The following is a 21282-nucleotide window of genomic DNA, read 5'->3' on the forward strand; positions in this document are numbered from 1 at the left end:
CTATTAAGTGAATGAAGCAGTCATGAAATATCTCTTTGCCATGCCTCACAAGAACTGCAGAAAGAACAAAATCTGCGTGTGAGTGCTTTCAGCATTCAGCATTCACTTGATGGTGCCTGTTCAGTGCACTGATGTCCTTGAGCTTGTCAGTTACCCAGTACACACTAGACTGCATATCCAGCTGTTAACCACCACTTTGAGTCTTTGTGCAACTTTAGCTATAAAAGGAACACATGTTTAGAGTGTTGGAGATTATTATCAATTAACTTAGAACACCAACCAAAGTATAGGAAAATTCAATTCCCGACCCCATTGCTTCGGTTTCTTCATTTGAGAGAATGGAATTGATAATTCCATCTGCCTCCAACTGTTTTCAGAAAGATGTTAGAAGGCATCTTTTTCTTTTACAGACTGTTTCATGACAAATGCCAGATTTTTATCTGAAAGGATTTGGCCATTATACCTTCTCCAAAGATCTGGGGGAAATGGTGGGAAAAGTGTATTTTATTTTATTTTTTTTGTTAGATTTTGTTTTTGCTTGAGTCATACCCAAATTTTCCAAAAATACTTTTGGAAAGAGAACAGCATTGGACTAAGTTCAGCCAAAGAGGCTAAAGTTTATGAAAATAATAAATAACTTAAACTGGGACTTTTGAATGGAAATGTTTAGATAAACTAAATATTAGTGCTTCAACACACAGGTATTTCACTGAATTTTTGAGTCAGAAGTATAGAAGAGAGGAAATGAGTGGGAGAAAAAATCCCCCCCTCCCCCCCCTTTTTTTTTCTCCTGGTATATATATTTAAATGGAAACAGGAAGAAAATAAAAGATGTCATGTACAGTACGTGATAGTGATAGAGTTGGCTTAGACCACTGACACATCCTTGTGCTTTCAGTGACTCATCTATAGAGGTCAATGCGAATTAAAATTGAAAGTGGAAAAGTTTTGTACAATTTATACCAAATGTTGAAAAAACTAAGGCTCCAAAGTCAACAGATCAGTTAAGTTCAAATAAGCATGAGTTTGTGTCCCATTGAAGGCAATGGCATTTAACATCATACTTCAGTACATCAGTACATATTAGTGTCATTAAAAGGTACTTTCCACAGTTGTGTAAAAGGGTAAATTTCTTAAAAAAGGTGTTTGGGGGGCTCAGGAGCTGCCTGGAGAAAGTAGATCATGGTATGATACCTTAGTCACTAATTAATAAACACCAGCTTACCCCCAGTGACGCAAAAAAGGTACGCAATAACGTTACAGCAGTTTTCAGTTCAGTCCATGCAGTCAGGACTGTGCAGCACTGTTATTAGCTCAACTTGTTCTTTACAGGATTTGGAAACAATTCTCACCTGTCTATCCTGAAACCATGCATTTCTCATGAGTCACCTCTTTGGTTTCCATAGCGGTAACCTCCACAGAAATTAACACTTTTTGTGAATCGCTCTCATCACCTTTGACAACAAACAGAACTCCAGGCTTCTCTACTGGTCCTCAAGCTGGACCCTAGAGTACCCTCTGCTCCTTTCGCACAGACTTCAGGAAACAACAAATAAAAATCTGACTCACAAAATATGAGATCAAAATCTGCTCTTACCATTAACATTGTCAGTGGTCTAAAACAAGAATAACTGTCCTTCCAGAAATGTCTGAAGGCCTTTGAACCTGGGGCCAAAATGGCAGACTTGAAAGTCTGGCAGGATATATGCACCCATGCATAACTGAGGAGTAGAGGTAAAAGCTCTGGCAGCCACCAGGAGTTCTCCTAGGCTCCAAGAGCCATGACTTGCTGATGAGTTAACAGCTGGCACATGGGCCCAATTAATACACTTCAGCCTTGGAATGATTTCTCTAGCTCTACAATGAGAGCTTTTTTTCCCCCCCTCTTTTTACTTTTTTGTCCTTAACAGATTTCTGTTAACACTTTTTAACATTTAGAATAGAGTTTTTCTGAAATAGAAATAATAACTGTAGAAATATTAGAAAGAATATCTGTTTCTGTTAGTTACTGAATTGTTGATGACTTAACTGAGAATGCAGTTCATAGCTTGAGAGAGATGTGAGTGTGGAGCATTGAGCTCACTTGCCCTTCCTGAACATGGAGGAGAAGAAATCAAGAGAAGACAAATACTGCAGGAGGAAAAGTGGCATAGTATTGAGAGAAGAATTAGCTCTCTTGAGAGAGAAAATGTAGTAAAATTAGGAAATTTTAATCTAGTAAACTAAGTTAGTGAGGCCAGGATAAGGGAAAATTTGAATCTCAGGCCAGTACTGGCATATGTTCATCTAATGCTTATACTACAGAACATCATACATGAAAGCTGTGATTTTTTGAAGCTTCTTAAGTGATGTGCATGCACATTCCTGGGACTTTTATTTGGGGATGAATGTCTGAATTTCCCCCAGTAAAAATTCTGCTTGAAGTACTCCTCTACGCTGACAGGCTGAGCAGCTCCTATTGTAGTGTAATGCTACATATATTTAGTCAGTGACAGAGGGGAATATCGGAAAACAGTACATTTGTGGGGTTTTTTTTCCTTCTCAATTTCATAAAAATACAAACTCTTCTTTCACCTCAAATACTATACTTGCCAGTCCAACCTTAGGCAATCAGAAGGTAAACACACAGAAGATCTACACACAGAACTGCATATGCTGTCATCCTATTTACTGTTTCTTTCTGATGGAGTAGACCAAAATGCATGCAGATGTCTGAACTGACCACTGGTGGATGAGCACAAGCTGCCCAGAAGAAGGAAGAAGCTACCAGTTCTTGAGGATGAATAACAGCACACTCTTTTTCCTATTATCTTCAAGATTTTACAAGGCCCAATCCTGTTCCATCTCATTTTTCTTCCAAGAGATATAGCTTAGCAGGGGGCTATTGCTTTCCCATCAGCTTTTATACATTTACAAAACATAAATTAGTTCAGACCACATTAATGTACAGTTCTGCTAGATCCATTACAAAAGCTGGAATTCCTTCCAAGCCAAGCAATAGTGCTTTATTTCAGGTTACTCTAAATCACGACTGGCCCTTTCTGCCTTTTGACTAATGGGATGTGATACAGGAGATGACCTTTGATTGGGCATGGTTAGATCTTTGGTTTGACTTTTGCTGTTGTTGGCTCTGCTTGCAGTGAGAACCAACATTGCTGCTAGCTGCTGCAGAAAAATGCTCTCTTCTGGTGATTTTGTGAGTTGTTAACACTGCAGAGCAAAAAGGTGAGACCGTGCCAAATGGTATGGCCTCAGGTGGTAAAAGTGGAACAAGTAGTTCTCAGAGAACAGGAAATAAAGCTGATATACAAGAAAGATTCAACCCTGACAATGTGAATACTTGATTTTCAGCTGTGCTTGATTTTGATCTTCCAGAAGTTCCCAGACTTCTGTTGACATCATTTGGTGATAAAGGTGAAACTAGAAACTCTAGAAACTGCATTTCAATTTTCTTCTACAGAACTACAGTCTGATCGCTACAGTCTGATTTGCAAGTCCAAAACTACTCTGCAAAACCACACTGTCTGCAGTTAGAGACAGAGGTCTTAGCTGTTCCTTAGAGTTCCATACCACTTAAACTCTGGCTTCCCTACTGCCATAAGTCTCACTGTCCAAAGCTCTAGCATAAACAAAGTATGGAAAACAGCTGTTTAACTACCTCTGGCAGGCCACTGTGCTAGACAGCTGCCAACTTTGATGTTTTCCAAAACTGGTATTGGGTATGTTAGGTCTTTTTAGAGGCATTTACTTTCCAGTGGCTATATTTTCACATACAGAGAGATAAGTTATCCATTTTCCTGGGAGGTAAATCCCCATCTATTTGCTTTTTCACTGCTTTTTAAGGTAAAATGTACAAAAGAGCTCTCCAGTTTCACAACATGACCTCCCAAGGATCCAGTACTGTGAAACTGAATACAAGAAAAGGTTCTACAGTGAAAGTTCACAGTGAAAAACAAACAAATGATAATAAAACACACATACGCTCGACATGAAAGGAGGTGGCTCTGTGCAAAACCAGTCTGTAACTTTCACACTGGCAAGTAGTTTCCACTTTTTCAGTTGGCATTATACTCATGGCTGTGAGGGATCAGATATCATTTCTCAGACTTACATGAATAAGTGGACCTAGTGTCCTGAAGAAACTCTGGATCAAGTAAATGCCTTGTGTTCTTCTTACCTATTCTCTGAAGCCATTTCAGCTGACTTTTAGCTTTTGTTCCCCCTGCTAAAATCAGTGCTATTTTTCCTGTCTAAAAGTAGCCAGATTTCAGTGACAGGTGATGTGAGCTCTGCAAATACAGAGCCAAATTCCACTGCAACATACTTATGATAGCAATGGATCTGTGTACTATGGCACAAATGGGATTGCTCCATGGCTCTGTGAGACAGGCAGAGGATAAAATCATCTTTATCATCCAATACCATTAATTAATGCTATGGAAAACTGCTCATTAATAGAATACTAAACAACCAGGTTTGAAGACTGAAGTGCCATTACCTGCAGCGTCAGCAGCCTTGGCTTGGAGCTACACTTCTGTGAAGTGTGGCCTCAAAATCCCGTGTGTATGTGAGTGCAGTGACCCAAACTGAAAAGGAATTTTTGACATGTAAACAACTATTTGTCTTCTGTACTCTTGAACATAGACCCATTATCTTATCGTTCATTAGCAGACTACTGAATTCACATAATTGGTAATAGTTTCTGGAAGCTGTTTGGCAAGCAGATATGGAAATTACTAACTCACAGCTGGGTAAGAAAAAATGGCAAACATACATGTTGTGCTTGCTCTCTTCCCTCGCCCCTTCCCTCCCCCCTGCACTCTCTTCCTTGGACACTGTAGATTTATGGCCTCACAGTATTCACAGATGATGTTTTCATAGTCACTAATGAGGTCCCAGCAGTTTTTTAACAATAACAGGACATTACTACTCCTAAGATATATTATGTGATTTCCCCATTTTTCTCCATTTCGGCTGAATACTCAGAAGTGTGCTAGCTGAAAAATCTCCCGTTTTATTATTATTATGATTGATAGTCCGGTCATGTGATATAAATGACTGCTGAACTGTAACTTTCAAATTGTTAATTTGTATACAACCTTAGAATATAATCTTTTAACACATTGTTCATGGGTTTGTACATACAAATGCCAGAACGATTTTTGGTTGTTTTTGTTTCTAGAAACAAAAGGGCAAGCAGCAGAGATCAGTTTTCAGTACTCTTGTGCATTCATTTTTCCTCCCTACAAGAATCTGGCTTCAGCCTATCATAACTGGCAGTGTACTCTAAAAATATTTACTGGTAATAGTTGAAAATAGTTGTTTAGAGACCTATGACCCTTCAGTGTTTATTCCCTGATTCGTGAAAGCATTTAAGCATTTGTTTTATTTTACACCTGTATTTAACTTACACTAACTTTGAGATAAGATATATTTTGAAGGCTTTCTTCTTCTCAAACATAAATTCTTATACATAAACCCTTAGATAATAGACAAATAAGTTTTATTTAGGATAGTCAAGAGCATGCTGCTTTCTTAAGTCTGATCTAGAAGTTTTCTTGCTATCATTTACAGTCATAATGTTTACAAGCTCTTACAGAAGTTGTTTAATACAGAAGAATTTCATATGCTCGTGTGTTCATTTAACAAAAGAGAGTTTAGGAGATCAGTCTAGACCTCTGCAGTACCAATTTCCTATCTTCTGTTTTGCCAAATGAACTAAAATCCTTGCTTGGAAGACTGATACTGAAGTTTCTTTTGCTAGATTGATACTTGCAGTGAGGACCACCCATTGAAACCATTCATAGTCCCAGCCATTCCAACATCTACACACTTTTAGCCTTGAATGAATGAATGTTCTCACTGACTTCATGCAGAGGGAACTACACCCATACCTAACATTAACCATGTGTGTAGACTCTTACAGGTTTAGGACCAAAGAAGCTCTTTGGTGGGAATGATTAAAGCTACAGTCAGGAAAAACCCTGGAGCTGCTACTTCCACATTCAATCACAAACTTTACTTAAGAACTTCCAAGTCCCTTAGGTCTGTGTACAGACTTGCTATGCTCCTCGGAGAGTATGTAAAGCAGAAAACAGAATCCACACCCAATGAAATCAACAGTTTTGCCAACAGGGTCCATTTGAACAGAATCCCACTTTGAGGAACATGACACAGAGGACAGAAGGCACAATGGGTGAATGAGGCTGTGAGAAAGAAGAGAAACTCCTATAATTTGGGCCCAACAAACAAAGATTTATTGGGTCTAATTTCCATTCCTTCTGATATCAGGTGGATTTTTCCAAGAGTTTTTTTGTGAATTGAAAATATTCTGTGCTATAATTTTTGTTCCTGACAGATACAGAGATAACAAGCTGTAGTTTTTGTTTAGCAAACATTGATCTTGGGTTCACAGCAGGGTGCTCATTGTTAGGTACTTTCTTCTGTTCAAGTCAGATTTGGTGACATTTTGTTGGATTTTAATGCTGCAATTTGTAAGCATGGACACCAGTTCTGTGCTCTTTTTTAACTGCAACTGCCAGATCTAGCCAACACATGGTTCCAATTTTGCCCCACCTCAAATTCTTATGATGTAAATTTTCATGGAAAAGTGTCACTTTGAAAACCAAAAAGCTCTATCAAGCAACTTAACATTTCATCAGCAGATATATTTGCAGCTATTATCAGCAACTTGCTCTTGGCAACACCCCAGTGCACTCTCCCAACAGTGGATTTTTGCCCCTTGTTAGCTGTTAAAGCTGTAATATTTTCCTTGAAAATTACTTGCAAGACTCTTATCCCCAAGTCCCTAGTATCTCCCTCTTCCTTTAAAATGCTTAGGCCATTTCCAGCCACTGAAAATGAGCCAGTCCTTTAGTGCAGATGACTGAAGACTTGGAAAGGGAAAGTCACAGAACCACAGAGGAAAATGAAAATGCTCTTTTCTTTCTTTTTTTTTTTTTTTTCCTTGGAATGATAATGTCTCCATCTAAGTTCTTCTGATTTCCCTTGTTACTGTATTCTTATAGCTCTTGGTTATCTTACCTGCCTTACAGTGCTCAAACACTAGACGGACCAAGGTTTCCATTCCCATTCAGCAATTGCTTTTCATTTCCTTGAGACTTAATTACAAAAAAGAGAAACAGGACATTAGTCATAATCAAAATTAAGAAAATATCAAGTTGTCCCATGAGTGACAGAATTAATGAGCCTGGCCTCCCACAAGACTGTCCTCGTTCCTCTGCCTATTACATCAAAAACTTGTTCATATTCCCCGTAGTGCCAGATCAGAAATAGCATTTACTGTGGCCAGCTGATGGTAACACATGTGATGAATGACCAGTTGGCTGCAACCAAAGAAAATAGATAATGGCTAAATAGAAAATGCTTTTCCTTTGGGTGTCTGGGGTGGGAGCAGGGAGGTTCTTTCCCATCCAGCCACCAGTTTTCCTGAAGTCTGTGATTTCTTACACCTCTTCTACATTTCTTAGGAATTGTTTAATGGATTTGAAAGTGATTTATATTGGGAAGAATCAGCAGATTTTGAGATTACAAAATCACTGTCTCTGTAGTAAACCATCCAAAAAATAGGGGATAGTGCAACAGGTGTGCCCATCAGGTGTGCATCAGGTGGCCCTGTCTCCTGCAAGCAGCTGGGGGATGTCTTTGCTCCTGGGAGAGGCAGAGACTTCTAGATCCTGCTGATGTCTCTGACCCACGAAGATGCTGCTGCTGACTTTACTAAAACTGCTTACCACACAGGGGCCAGGTTTCCTCTGGTTATGACCTTTCCTGAGAGAAGTGGTGATACGCTGATGCTTTAAACATGGCAGTCAGCGTAGCAGTCATCCCTCAGCAAAAAAACCCAAAATGCCAAGAAAAGTAAGGCAAGACAAAAACAGATTCATTTCCCCATTCCTCAGTCTCCATCCTGGAGACTCCCTTAAGAGTCTCCATCTTCTCTTTCTCAAAAACAAACAAACAAACAAAGTTCCAGCTTCCTATGCTCAGGGAAGGGCTCTGAAGGACTGCTTTGGGAGGCAGGATGAACTGAGGTTGGTTGAGCACTTGCCAGAATATCTTGTAAGAAAAGAACAGGTTCCTGAGATGCTTAGTTGGAAAGAAGACTCTCCAGCATACACAAGTAGAGACTTCACCAGCAAAGAGGAAACAGCAGCCTTCTTTATTGAACTGCTTGTTAAGGTACTGCTGCCGAGGCATGATGACAGGTAAGTGCTTTGCTGTTGTAATTGCACAATAGATTAAGACAGTTTTTTGAATAGTTAGTAAAAAATACCAGCCAGTCAGAGGTGAGGTGGCTACAGTTCTGGGAGCCCATCCTTGCTTCTATTCTCCTCTTTCCCACCCTCCAGCTCCTACCAGCCTGACAGCCGCCCCTGGTTTGCTGGGTCTTAATGTACTTACCAAAGCGCCTAGAAATGTGCTGCTTTGGTCCAGGTACCCAGGGCTGGTCCTGGCAGCAGGCTTGACTGGTCCAGGTGGATACCATCATTCCTGGGGTCCCTTCTGAGCAGATCCCAGCAGTGGGCTGGGGGGCAGGCTTGGTAGACAAACAGTTTTCATACAGCACCCCTTGCTTGCTGTTTGGTGGGCCATGGCTCCATCTGACCACTGGGGAAAGTGAAGCCATTAAGGAAAGGCTGGGTTCCCAGAATGTGCTTTATACTTAAATGCCCTGATTTGGAAAGGCATGAAGGCATCAGCTCTTCCCATTGACTCTGGTTGGCAGTATAGGCCCTTGATACATCAGATCACTTATTTAGAGCCCTAAATTTAGAACCTGAACTCTCAGCAAGACAGGAAATATCAGCCATGGGTTTGTCACTGCTGTGTGCACAGCAGAAGTATATAGCTCTACGTCCTGCTGCTTTTCAGGAAATTTGTCCTTTTTTGTCCTTTCAGGCAATTTTAATCCATTCAGGGAATTTGTTTTCATCGCTGATAATATGAGGTGCCAATAATACAATTTCTGTCGTCAGCTACCATCTCTACTATTAAGCACACTGATGTTCTAAAAAGCATCCTAAAGGAAACTATATTTTTCAATTCACAAGTACATTTCTATCTTCAGAGCGCAAACTTGTTCTCCTGAAAGCTAGAAAAGCCATTTCAATTTAAGATCTAGGGAACAGGAAAAGCTGAGACACTGATATAAAGATTCACTGAACCAATGCTTTTGCTATTATAGGGTCAATCTGTCTCCACAGTTCTTGCTTTTGTTTTAACTGGAACAGAAGAAAAAAGATTAATAAGATTAAAACAGAAGAAAAATTTTCTCAGTTCATTTCCATCCTCCCTTTAGTTCATGGTAGTGATGGAGAACAAGTCGGTGAACTTGTTCTTACGAACACAGGAATACTCAGTACGATAAAGTACTACCCAAGGTAAAATCTTTCATTTCAACCACATAATTATTTGCTAGTTACATTCAGCTTAAAAGAAAAGGCGAGAATGACTTGGCTCAGTCTGAAATACTGAATGTGGACCGACAATTTGCAGATTCAAGGACCTCCTTCCCTCCCACGCACAAATTCACGAATATAGGGATAATATGATAAATATATCTGTGGGTCATTTGAAATTCCAGATAATTTACTGCTAGTAGATTTCTGGTTGGAGAGTTTCTTTCCCCAGCTGAATCAGTATGTGCTGTTACCTAAAATCAAAATCAGCCCCGTACAAAGCTGCTGAAAGCTTTATGTGCTCTGAGAACACACCACACCTAAACGCAGTCGGACATTGTTTCCTTGCTGTAAGAGAGATTGCAGAGAGTTACAAATAATAGTTCAGTTGCCCAATGTATTTTTAATGGATTAGTAAAGTTAACAAACGGTATCTTATTTCTGGCTCGCTCTGATGTAATGCAATTCTTTCAAAAGCATACTAGATGTTCCAGTTTAATGACCCTTCCTCTTTTCAGGGAACAAATATACACGTCCCTGTTTCTCAGTCCTTCACAGCAACCTTCTAAAAAATATCTGGAGACAGGACAGCATTTGCCCTAACTGAGTTAGAAACAGTTGAGTTCAACTGCACTTTGTGATGAGGAATTCTGAAAGCCAAGGGACAGCTTTCAGCAAGCTGAATTTAGTGGAGAGGACATCAGGACACCTTCCGCAAGCAAAGCACAGGTCAGCTTAGAACTACTGCTTCTCTCTGGGTGGTCTCAGCTTTTCACTGACATCTGATGAGCTTCTGGCAAGAGCTGCTGGTGTCTGTCTGTGGGTTACGCCCAGACATCATGATCCTAACAGGGCAGGGGGTGGGAATACCTTTTGTACTTTTTTTCTTTTTTAATTTTTTTTTTCTTTTAATTGTGACTTTCTTCCATCTGAACAGCCACTTCAGGATCCTGCTTCTGGTTGGAAGGGTGGGGTGAATGATTTCCTCTTCCTCCTCCCTTCCCTTCCCTTCCCCGCTCTGAGCTCTGTTGCACACATCACTTGGCAGGGAGAAGCAAAGGGGAAGGGTGGTTCTAATGCCAAGAGTTTGGAAAGGGCTGTGAGGACATTTAGCCCGATTCCTGTTTCAGGAAGAAATATATGCAGGAACAAAGTGCAAGGCAAGGAAAAAAGAATGAAAAAAATCCCAAGCCCTGGTCCCAAGAGAGTACAGAGTGTGGATGATACACCATGGCAACTACCCTCCTAAAATGGCTGATTCCCTATATCAGGAAAAGAAAACAAAACAAACAAGTGTCATCTCCCACCTCCCTGCCCCCCAAACACACAGGAGTTGAAGATAATTTCAAAAGATGAAACAATCCAGTTAAAGACCTTGTGAGATCTATGCAGTCAGACCACCATGTTAAAGCTCTCTCTTTAAACTGTCTCTCATTGCATTAACCCGCTGCGATGCTGTAGCCTCAAAAAGGCTCAGTGAACAGCAGAGACACCCAAGCACCTGTGAAACATCTCAGCAACAGCAGTGTCTGCCCTTCCCATCCTCTGTCCCATGAAGTGTAGGATTTACTCCCAGCTAGGAGCTGCCCCATGAAGCCTGGGGCCTACAAAGGTCCCGCCAAGGCCTTCCCAGCCCCTTGTGGCAGCAGTTTATTTTGGTGGTATTTCACTGGCACTTTTCAAACCAGTCAGAACAGTTATCATCATAGCCACCAGACCAAAAAGGACCAGAGCTGAGATATGAATGCTGTGGTCCACTCTTCACAGTATGAAGCATTGGAGGTACCTTGGAGGTACCCAAGACGAGGTTAGATGGGGCCCTGGGCAGCTGAGCTGGTGGGGGCAGTCCTGCCCACATCATGGGGTTGGAGCTGGGTGGGTTTTATGATCTATTCCAACTTAAGCCACTCTTAGAAACCAGCTACTTATGTCTGTATCTATACTAGTTGCACGAAGGTTGTATGATGGTGGGAAAACTGACTGAACATCACTACCCCATTTTGTGGGTAGCTGAGATGGTGCCTTCCCTACACAGTCAAATGAAGAAAGTTTTGTCTTAGTCATAAATCAAAGTTCCTTGTTCTTTTTCATACCAGCCTCTTGCAGTCTGATGCAATCGCAGCAAGGCTTACTGCCTGCTGCAGTTAACACAGCCAAAAGTGTCTTCAACTTCCCAGCACCAAATCTCCACACTTCCCAATATGTGCTACCAGGAACCCCACCAAGCCCTACGCACCCTGGGCCCAGATGGTGTGGTCACACTTGACACAAGAAACAAGGAAGATGGCTTGAGGTTGTTCCGCTCGCTCCACATTACACACACAGCCCCTGAGGCTGGCATGGCACAGCAGAAATGTGATTTGCTGCCTGTGTCCAACTGCTGGATGCTGGTGGAAGATCATGCCAAAGGGAAATCTGCTCTCTTGGAGATGCCAGCACAGCCTGCTCTCTTTCAGAGCATGATGGAAAAGGCCCTTCTTTGTTCAGTGTTTTTACTAAGTGTAAAAGTGTAAAACCCTTGATGGCTTGCCATCTGGATGGAAATTGCTCTCGTCAGGGGCAGACAGGTAAAAAGCTGAGCAAGTGGGTGCAACCCTTTCTGCTTTGCTACAGTTTTTGGCATGGAAAGCATTTGGTCCCTGGGGTGATTGCTCTCACATTTATGTGTAATAATAATAAATACTATTGGAAGAACAACAATAATCTGACAAGCTTCAGCACCAAGAAATGCTCTGAGACTGAACTGAGTCCCAACCCTAAGAATGAGGAGGCTGGGAAATGCGCTGCATGCTAGGTGCAAGTAGAGGTTGGAAATGTTCATCTCCAGCAGGAACAAAATAGAACATGTGTTTGTGGAGACTGGGTGGGGAGCAGGACAGTGAGGTGGTGCAGGAGAGCCTGCAGGGAGGACAGGCGGAACAGGAGGGTGTAAGATAGAGCAAAGGGCTTTTGTGAGATTTTTGGCCGATGCTTGAGCAGGTGGAATGCAGAGCATGTTTACACAGTTCGTATTTCAATATACTAAGAAAACATGCAGAGTCAAGCTCTAAGCTTTTATTAAGCTCCCCTCCTCCTGCCCAACCACTTCTTTAAAATCTGCCTTCAGATCTCGAATGGAACTGCTCTCTGCTGGGCTGATGGCGCTGGAGCAGTGACTGTGCCACCAGCTGAGAAAACAAATTTGAGAAAGAGAGTGTGCGCTCAGGTTAACAAGCCTTAGGCAAGCAGGCTCCCCCTCCCTGTTCCCTGTTCTCACCTCCAGTTCCCCAGAGCCCCTGGAAATAGTGTGCGTTGGTAGGAGAAGCCGTCAGGCATCGAATGGTGGCCGGGCTTCAGAGCAGCGAGCGGGAAGGAGAGGGGAGATTTACAACGTTCCAGTTTTGACTTTTTGCATAATGAAAACCAGAGGTCTAATAAAATACAGCAGCAGTGACACAGTAGTGGGAGGGGGGAAAGGAAAACAAACTTTTAGGATAAAATAAACATTGTGCACTCAAGTAAGGAGTCTATCTCTATTTCCATCTATGGATACAGACATAAACACATTCTTCTCTGCTAATTCAAACTAAAGAGATTAAATCCAGGTAAACTGAACACAAGATAGGTAGGAACATTTCCCATTAGCAAATCAGCCCTCAGCAATCTACTCCAGAAAGGAATTTTGTCCAAAGAAGACTGTATGAGTGGCTCTGAGGTGTTGCTACACACCGCTATTCAGACAGGAACCAAGGATATATAATTTTAAAAGTTCTGGGTTTGCTCAGAATGATGGAGAAAGGGCGAATATTGCATTTACATTTGTATTATTTTTTAGGGATCTTTTTTTTTTTTCTTTTTTCTTTTTTCATGGTGCCAGAGCAGGGGAGTACATCTGAATACCTCAGTGGGCAGCTTCATATTCTGTGGGATGAAAATCACATTGTGCAATAGCTTCAATCACAGACAGACATAGTGCTTCTCATCTTTAAAACAATGTAGAAACATGATGATCAGGATATATTGACCAGTTACAGGAGTTGATGAACTTATGAGGCATGCAGGGCAGCAGGCATCCCACAAAGCTCCTGTGTAACACATTCCCTTCAGAATACAGAATTGAAATTCCTCTGTGGTGGAAAGAAAGAGGCCATGGGACGCATCTTGCTCCTTCCAGTTGTTCAAGGAAGTTCAGCTTCTGAGCTTAATTCACACATTGATTTCATCCACTGTTGATCCTGGGAAAATCATTCAGTTTCTTCCACTTCTCCAATTACTCATCCATATAACAGATATTTTTATTTTAGTTGGGAAGCTTGAGTTTCTACTTGCAGTTTTTACAGGAAAAGTGGTATAGAGGGAAAACAATTGTCTAAATAGCAGTAGCAGCAAGTCATATTTACAATTCACAAAGGGCTTCTTTGAAGCGTATTTGTTAACTCTATGCTATTTACTTGGGTTTGAGAATGGCAAATCCTTTGACCACATAATTGCCATATTATTGGTGATATATTCACTAATAAAGTCACAGTGTACCAGTGACAATGAAATACAGCATTTACAATCCAGTAACCGCATCCTGCATCCTGTTCAAGACCAAAGGCAGACCAGCTTGCCAAGCACCTGCTATTATATCACATTCAGCTAATACAAACAGCTGAAAAGCACTACTGCTGACTTTGGGTGTCCTAATATAATCTCCCAAATTAGGCAGCAAGTTTTGTTAAGTATTCATTATGCCTTAATAAGTTCTAGCTAGCATGTTGAAGATGTACTGCACTCTGCCTAATTCAGATCATGCTCTGGAAGGTCCTTATTGGTGCTTCTTGATACCCCAGTAAGGCAAAACTTGATAGTCTGTATCTGCACAGTCTATTGTGGTAACTATGAAGCGAGCCTTGGGCAGCCAACTCTAAGAACAGCTTCGATTCATTTTCCCATTCCACAACATTAAATCCAACAGCACCCTCCGCTGTCTGCTGGAGGGAACGAGAAGTCTGCCTGGTATTTTCCTCCGACAGGATGATAAAAGCCAGCCAGCGGAGCACATTCTAATTACAACAGATTATCCAGCTGTTTGAAGAACACAAATTAATATAGATGATTGTAAGTAAGTGATTGGAATGCGGCCATTTTTGGAGGGTGAAAATAAAAAGGAATGACACTTCAAAAAAATGCAACTGACTTCGGAGTAAAATTAAAGATGAAATCATAATTAGTCTACTGTGTATGTTCTTCTATGATATCATTCCAACGAATGTAAAATTCTTTACAGTTAGTGTTTTTCCCTTATGCTGTTATTTGAAGATACTTTTTCAGACTCAAGAAAATACGAATCAGATGTTCTTTCTCACAGTAAACCTCAGCCATTTTAAGTTAGAATGGCTTACAGCCAGAGCACCATACACATATGAGTCATGGCCCCTTTCAGTTGCAAATACAGGACACTAAACATGATCACCAGCTACTATTTCTAGCTCAGAGGGCCCTTCTGGAGCAACAGCACCAGGAACATTCAAAGACAGATTTACTCCTCCACCTCTGTGGACAGTCTCTCTTATCAGCTCCTGTGAGAGCAGGGTGCTCTGCTTTTGGCATTGATTTGTGCTACACTGCATCCATACACCCCCAAAGTCTTGTGTTGTGCATGTTGCAAGCACACAGTACCTTCTGTCTTTGTGGCCAAGGAGTAGGAGCATAACACACATGATAAACGTCTGCCAAAATGAAATCAGGAGTTTCCTGATTTCCAGCACAGAGCAACAGTTCCCATCAAGGCAGACACATCTCACTGAGGAGAATTCCCAGTATCTGTAGGAAAATGCAAAGAAATGTCTCTGTATTGCCACTGTTGAACAACTGATGTGTAGCTGTGGGACGAGAGCCAAGGAGCTAAAGGCACAGTGGCACCCAAGCCATTCACCTTCATTAAGTCATGCTTGGTCTTTGCTGCATCTGACAGTGTACTGGAATATGATACCAAGACATTTGGGCTGCCATAGGGGCTGATAGCTCTTTAGCTGTAGCAATGTATAGCTCTGCGTTGCTGCTTTGAACCAGACCCATCAGATCAGAAAGGGACTCTGAGCTCATGCCTCTGTGGAGACACAGCTGGGTTATTGCTGATACCAAGTAGAAATACAGCATCTCTGCACCAAGTCACACTTCGTTTCATATTTCTTTTTGGAGACTGTTGCTTAAGTTGCCTTCATTTACCCTGTTTGTAATTAGAACTGGAATTATCCAAGGGAGCACAATTCCCATGGAAAGCAGGGTTGGGAATACAGTTCCCCTAAGCTTCTTCCAAAACTGTCAGCAAAAAATTAAGTTTCTCATTTAATATTCCAAAAGCTTTTAGAAAAAACATACAAACTGAATCCAAAACTTACTTCCTGCCACACGAAACTCAAAATGCGGACCCACGAAAACCCCAGGTTCAGCCTGAATGTTCAAAATGCCATTGTACAAGGCTTTGGCAAGACTTTATCCAGAACGATGTGTACAGCTCAGGTCACTCACATTCAAGAATGAATTTATTCAGCTTGAGACAGCTGTGGAAGACTTCAGCTTAGGGGAAAGAAAAGCTGTTCTTTCTGGATGACACCAAAAGAGCCTGTCTTGTTTAGTCTAGCAAAAAGAAGGTTGAAATATGTTCACTTTTTATGAATACATTAAGGCAGAAGACACCAGGAGAGCTGAAGAGTTATTTAAGCTAAAGAATGATGTTGTCAGAAGAACAAATAGTAAAAGACTGGCCCTGAGCACATTCCCACTGGAAACTATGACAGGTTTTCTAGAAGAAAGGGCAGCAAATTTCTGGTAAAACCTTAGTAGTAATTGAAATGTAAAGCATGACCAGTTTATGAGAGGGATTATGTGATATAACTGCCTGTATTAACAGGGGACTGAGTCAGAGATGACTGCTCAGGAGGTCCTTCCCAGCCTGAGTCCCTCAGCTGGATGATGATTTGGATGCCTGCCTTGTTGAGTTCCCACACTCAGCTCTGCTGAAGGGTCATGGTTTCAAGAAAGTGTGGAAACCTTCTGAGTATTTTGCCTGGGTCATCCTTTAAAAAAAAAAAAAAGAAAAAGAAAAAAAAGAAATAAAAAAGCAAGAAAAAAAGAGAAAAATCAATGCCATGACTTACAACCACCTTATTTTTCACAAATAATTAAAATAATAGTAATAATAATAAATAAATCCCTCTTCTTTAGAGTTTTGCTTTGATTACAGACTTGGAGTCGTTCTTAGAGACTGGCTTGAAAGGGAATTTCCTTACACAACGTTCTGTAGATGATATTCTGTTGACATAAATGTGCTCATGCCCTATGGCATGGAGAAGCTATGAAACACTCCATTACCTTGAGGAATCTGAGTCATTCAACTAGATGAAGTGAGAGCGCACATTACATAACAAAATCAGCAGATCAGAGCAGTTTATATCAAACCTCTGGTCTACGATACCTCAAACCCGAGAGAAGACAAAAAGTTGCATAAATATTAACAGACTTTTGAGTGTGTGTATCATTGTGACACAAATTACACAAGTGATCTTGGCCGCAGAAATTCAGTTGGTCTCCACCAGTATCTGCTGCACTATGCTTACCAATATTTTTTCCTCTTTAGAGCAGCTATGAAATGGTTTCATAAAACCACGTACACACAAAACTAATGCCAAGCCACCTCATTATTCTGACTTCTCTAAGGTTCTTTACGCAGCTTCTATCAATAACTTGAACTACTAAATGATGGGATCCATTTGGGGGCAGTGTTGAAGAAAGGCGCAGCTGTGAGTTTCAGTTTTGAAACACAGTGCCTATGTGATGAAATAGCAATTTGTAGCAAAGCAAGAAAGCAGAATGCATCCACTATCTAGACATTAGGCATTTAGACATTAAGGTGATGAACACTGCACTTATACAAAAACATATATACGGTGAGCATATATGTCAATATGAGAATAAAGACCATCACTCACATAACCTATCTAAAGTCTGGTATGAAAGCCAGAACAGGAGATATCTAACAAAAGTCTAGAAGCTGAGGCTGGTGTTACACAAAAATCACTATAAAAACCAAGGCCATTTACAGTTGCCAAAGAAACGTCAGCTAATTGTTGTTCTCATCCTTATACCAGCAAATGCTAATTGTTGGACACACAGCACCATGACAGTCTCATTTTATAATCAAGTCAGAGCTTAAAATGCTCTGCAGGATAATCATATGAAAGGGAAAAGTACACAAGGGGTTAAAGTACACAAGGGAACTCCACTTCTTTCAGACACCTTTTTAGGCATTGCAGTTCCTGATTGTTTTATATCTACACTGAGGTCAAGCTAGGGTGGACTAGTATTCAGCACTGTTTACCAGAATGCCTGAGCTAGACAGAAATCTTCAAACATGATATTTCTATACATTGAATTCCTGCACGTGAAATTTAGAGAGAGAGAACACGGCAACAGAGGTCACCAGCTGATAGAATGGTGCTTTGCATTCTTACAAAAGCCAATGATTTTGACATAGCTTTCTGAACAAGACCACCATTTTTAGATTTTCTTCCCAAAACAGCAGTCATGAAACAAAATAAGGGCTCCGTGGATGAGTCAGTGAATATCCCACCTGTCAGAAAGAACATTAATCGTCTGGACAGTATTAGTCAGCTTTCTCTATTAGAAAGATCTCTGCATTCAAGAAGGAAGATCACTCTTTACTAGTACCCATCTTTCAACTGCTTGTAGCATTAATTCAGACAGGAAAGCAACTGATGAAATTTGCCATTTAACTACAGGCAGTCTGGCAGTTACAAGGCGTGAGAGACTTTTGGTAGGCTATAAAGCCTTGCAGTCAACTGTTAAATTATAGACATGCTTCTAATCAGTCCCGCACAGCTGATGTGTTCACCAAGAAACACACATACAAGAATAGCATTAATTTTCAGTTGTCACTTAACAGCAACAATAGTTTTCAATAAAGCAAAGCACAAAAGCATTTCCCACTGGACCATACAAATATTTGGAGCTTTTATTTTCTATAAAAATCAAGATTAAGACCAACAAGGGAAGTATAATCAAATAAAAATATTTGTATCAGCCTGAAAACTTTTGGAGCAGGTGATATTCCCTATGAGAGCTGTTTAGATGTTTGTTTTTTTACAACATCCAGAAAAGCAAACAGCTGTCTCTCAAGTGATAGCGGCACTGGTTTCACCAAGACATCGCCTTTAAGACTTAAAGTACGATAACCTGACAGTCACCGTGGCTTGTCCTTTTGCAAAGCTCTTTTATATTATCTTCTGTCACTTTTTTTTTTAATCTCATCCTTAAACAAACAAGTCAATTCTAGCAGAAGAGTGCTTTTTTCTTATGCTTGTATAAGAAAGCAGAGACGAAACCAAAATAAATTATGTGCACAGTAAAACAACAGATAAACAAAATTACACTGTATGAAGCATGTGTAAATAAGCCAACGCTTCAACTAAGTAGTTGTTTCAAAGGCCTTCTCCCACGGTCTATATTTGAAGAACCAGTCCTCCAGTGAGGACTACTGGATAAAGTGAGTTGCTAAAAATGCAAGTCACCTGGTCCCCAGTGCATGCCAGTTCATTGCATTTTGAAGACAGAAGAAAATGTCTCATCTTTCCAAAGACCGGCCATGCTTCCATGCTTATGGAAGTGGTTTGAGGAAATGGTTTCAGCTGAACTTCTTGCAAAGCAAATGTTTCTGAAGCGTTCATGTTAGTATGAAATCTATCCTTTGCAGTCTCCCACTTACCAGGTCTCTCCTCACCTGCCAAAATACGCAAACATTCAGTAGGACAATAAATTCTCATTTTTCAGTCTGGAGAAATATTCCGTAAGTCCATCATTCACTTGGAAAAATGAAATGAAAGAAAAGTTTGAGCTCAGGAACAAAAATCATGTGGCTGTAAAACCTAAACTATATCTGAAGTTGTATGAACATAGAGCTCAGATTTGCTAAAGCTCATGTAGGCATGTCTAAGACACTTAAATGCTACTTCCATGTGGAAAAAAATAAATAGCTTTGCTGAGTCTCTACTAAAACTGCCTTCATTTTACACATATTATATTAAGTTAGTTTCCTCACAGTGGGGGCTCAAACCAGATCAGTGCACAACAACAGGTTGTCAGCAACACAGGCTCTGCTCTAGCTACAGCTTCTCTTTGCTATTCTGCCTGACTGTGGACTTGTCCCTTCTTAAGGCAGTCAGCAAGTATCTCAGCACAAGCAAGGCAGTAAGATGTGTTCCCTGCCATTAGCAGGCTTACATCAGGCAGCAGCTCCACTTTCTTCACATTTCATTTATTGCTTTCCTTGCTTATGGCTTCAGTAAGATTTAAGACAAATAGGCTTTAAAGTATATTTTTAAAAGGCTTTCTGATTTCAGCTCTGCCCCAAGTGCATGTAAATAGACTCAAAGCATGCGAAGTATCCTGGAGGGCAAGAACCAAAGCTGCGTTTTCTTCCTTGTGGTAGCTTTCATTCTTTCAGCTCAGTAAAATACACTGACTAAACAGCGATCATAATCCTCAGCTTCTGTAATCTGAGGAAGTTCATACTCTTTCCAAACTCTCATGTGTAAAATACAGGACCACACATTCAGCCTTTTTTACTAGATCACATTTTCCCCCATAGTCTTTTATAACCCTCTTAGCTGACCATATAAAGACAAGGTGATGTGTCAAGAGTCATCAGAATTGAAACTGCCATGGAGCGGAGTTAAGGCTTCTGTGGTGTCAGAGAGGGGCATGGCCTCACAGCTGAGGGTTGCTCAGAGCCAGTATGGTTGCAGGTTTTTGCACTGACTGCTTCAGAGCTGCTCTTGCTTTCCAATTTCAGCCCAGAGCCTCCTTGGCTAGGGAGTTCAGCAACAAACAAACAAAAAGAAGTGGTTATGAAACTGTGCAGTTATTACAGCCCCTAAGAACTCAGCTTGTAATATATTATAGCCTTGACAAAAAGCAACCTTTGCCTAAATTACTTCACTTGTCTGACAGCTGATTTCCATTAAGGGTTTGTATGGATCATGCCAGTAATCTTGATAAACCTCTGATAAGGTGTCCAGATGTCCTGGTTTTGCCAGTTTCTAATTAGCAGTCCTGGGGTCCTGTCATTTTAAGTTGGTGTTTGCTGCCCAGGGCCATAAAGTGAAAAGTTCTCTGCATCTGATGTCAATTCTTCAAAGGAGGACCCCCTCCTTGCCATTGGATATTGAGTCCTGGTTGGAGAGACCGCAAATTTGATCAGCCTAACAAAAATTACAGGCAAGCCTGGAAACAATATTCTCATGTGCTTGTCCTACTTTTTTCCTCCACACCTCACCTGCACCACAGACAGGCACGCACACCAAGGCTCTTACGGAGAGACAGAGCTTCTTGTACCACATGGTATGTTTGCACAGACAAGTATAAAGGGATCTGGAAACAAGTGTGGATGAGGAGATAAACATGGGGCTCACCTTAAGCCTGGAGGCTGCAGAGAGTCCAAGTGACCCAGCTCTGAACTGATGCTTAAGGATGGCATTTTCCCGTCTAGAACTGGAAGCTCAGGTCATCCCCAAGGGCCTCAGGCTTTAGGGAGGTGTGGGGGTCTGCATCTAGGCACAACAACATGTCTTTTTTAGGTAGCATAATAAGAAAAGGAAAGATGCAGCTGGAGAACACTCCTGCCTCAGCACAAAACCCTTTAGCTATTTGCATTGATAGAAGCTACTAGCTGATCATCTGTCCACATTTCAGCGCAGTTTCAGCAGCTATGAACATTGCAGAGGCAGTTTTACCTACACACTGCTATGAACATACACTGGGGCCAAAAACCTCTCTGCCTTTTTCTCGCTGAAAGGCAGCCACTGGAAGGAGGTAGAGA

The sequence above is a fragment of the Coturnix japonica genome, chromosome 2 (genome assembly GCF_054131305.1).
Source record: "Coturnix japonica strain WE chromosome 2, WE-NBRP24, whole genome shotgun sequence".
Lineage (NCBI taxonomy): Eukaryota > Metazoa > Chordata > Aves > Galliformes > Phasianidae > Coturnix > Coturnix japonica.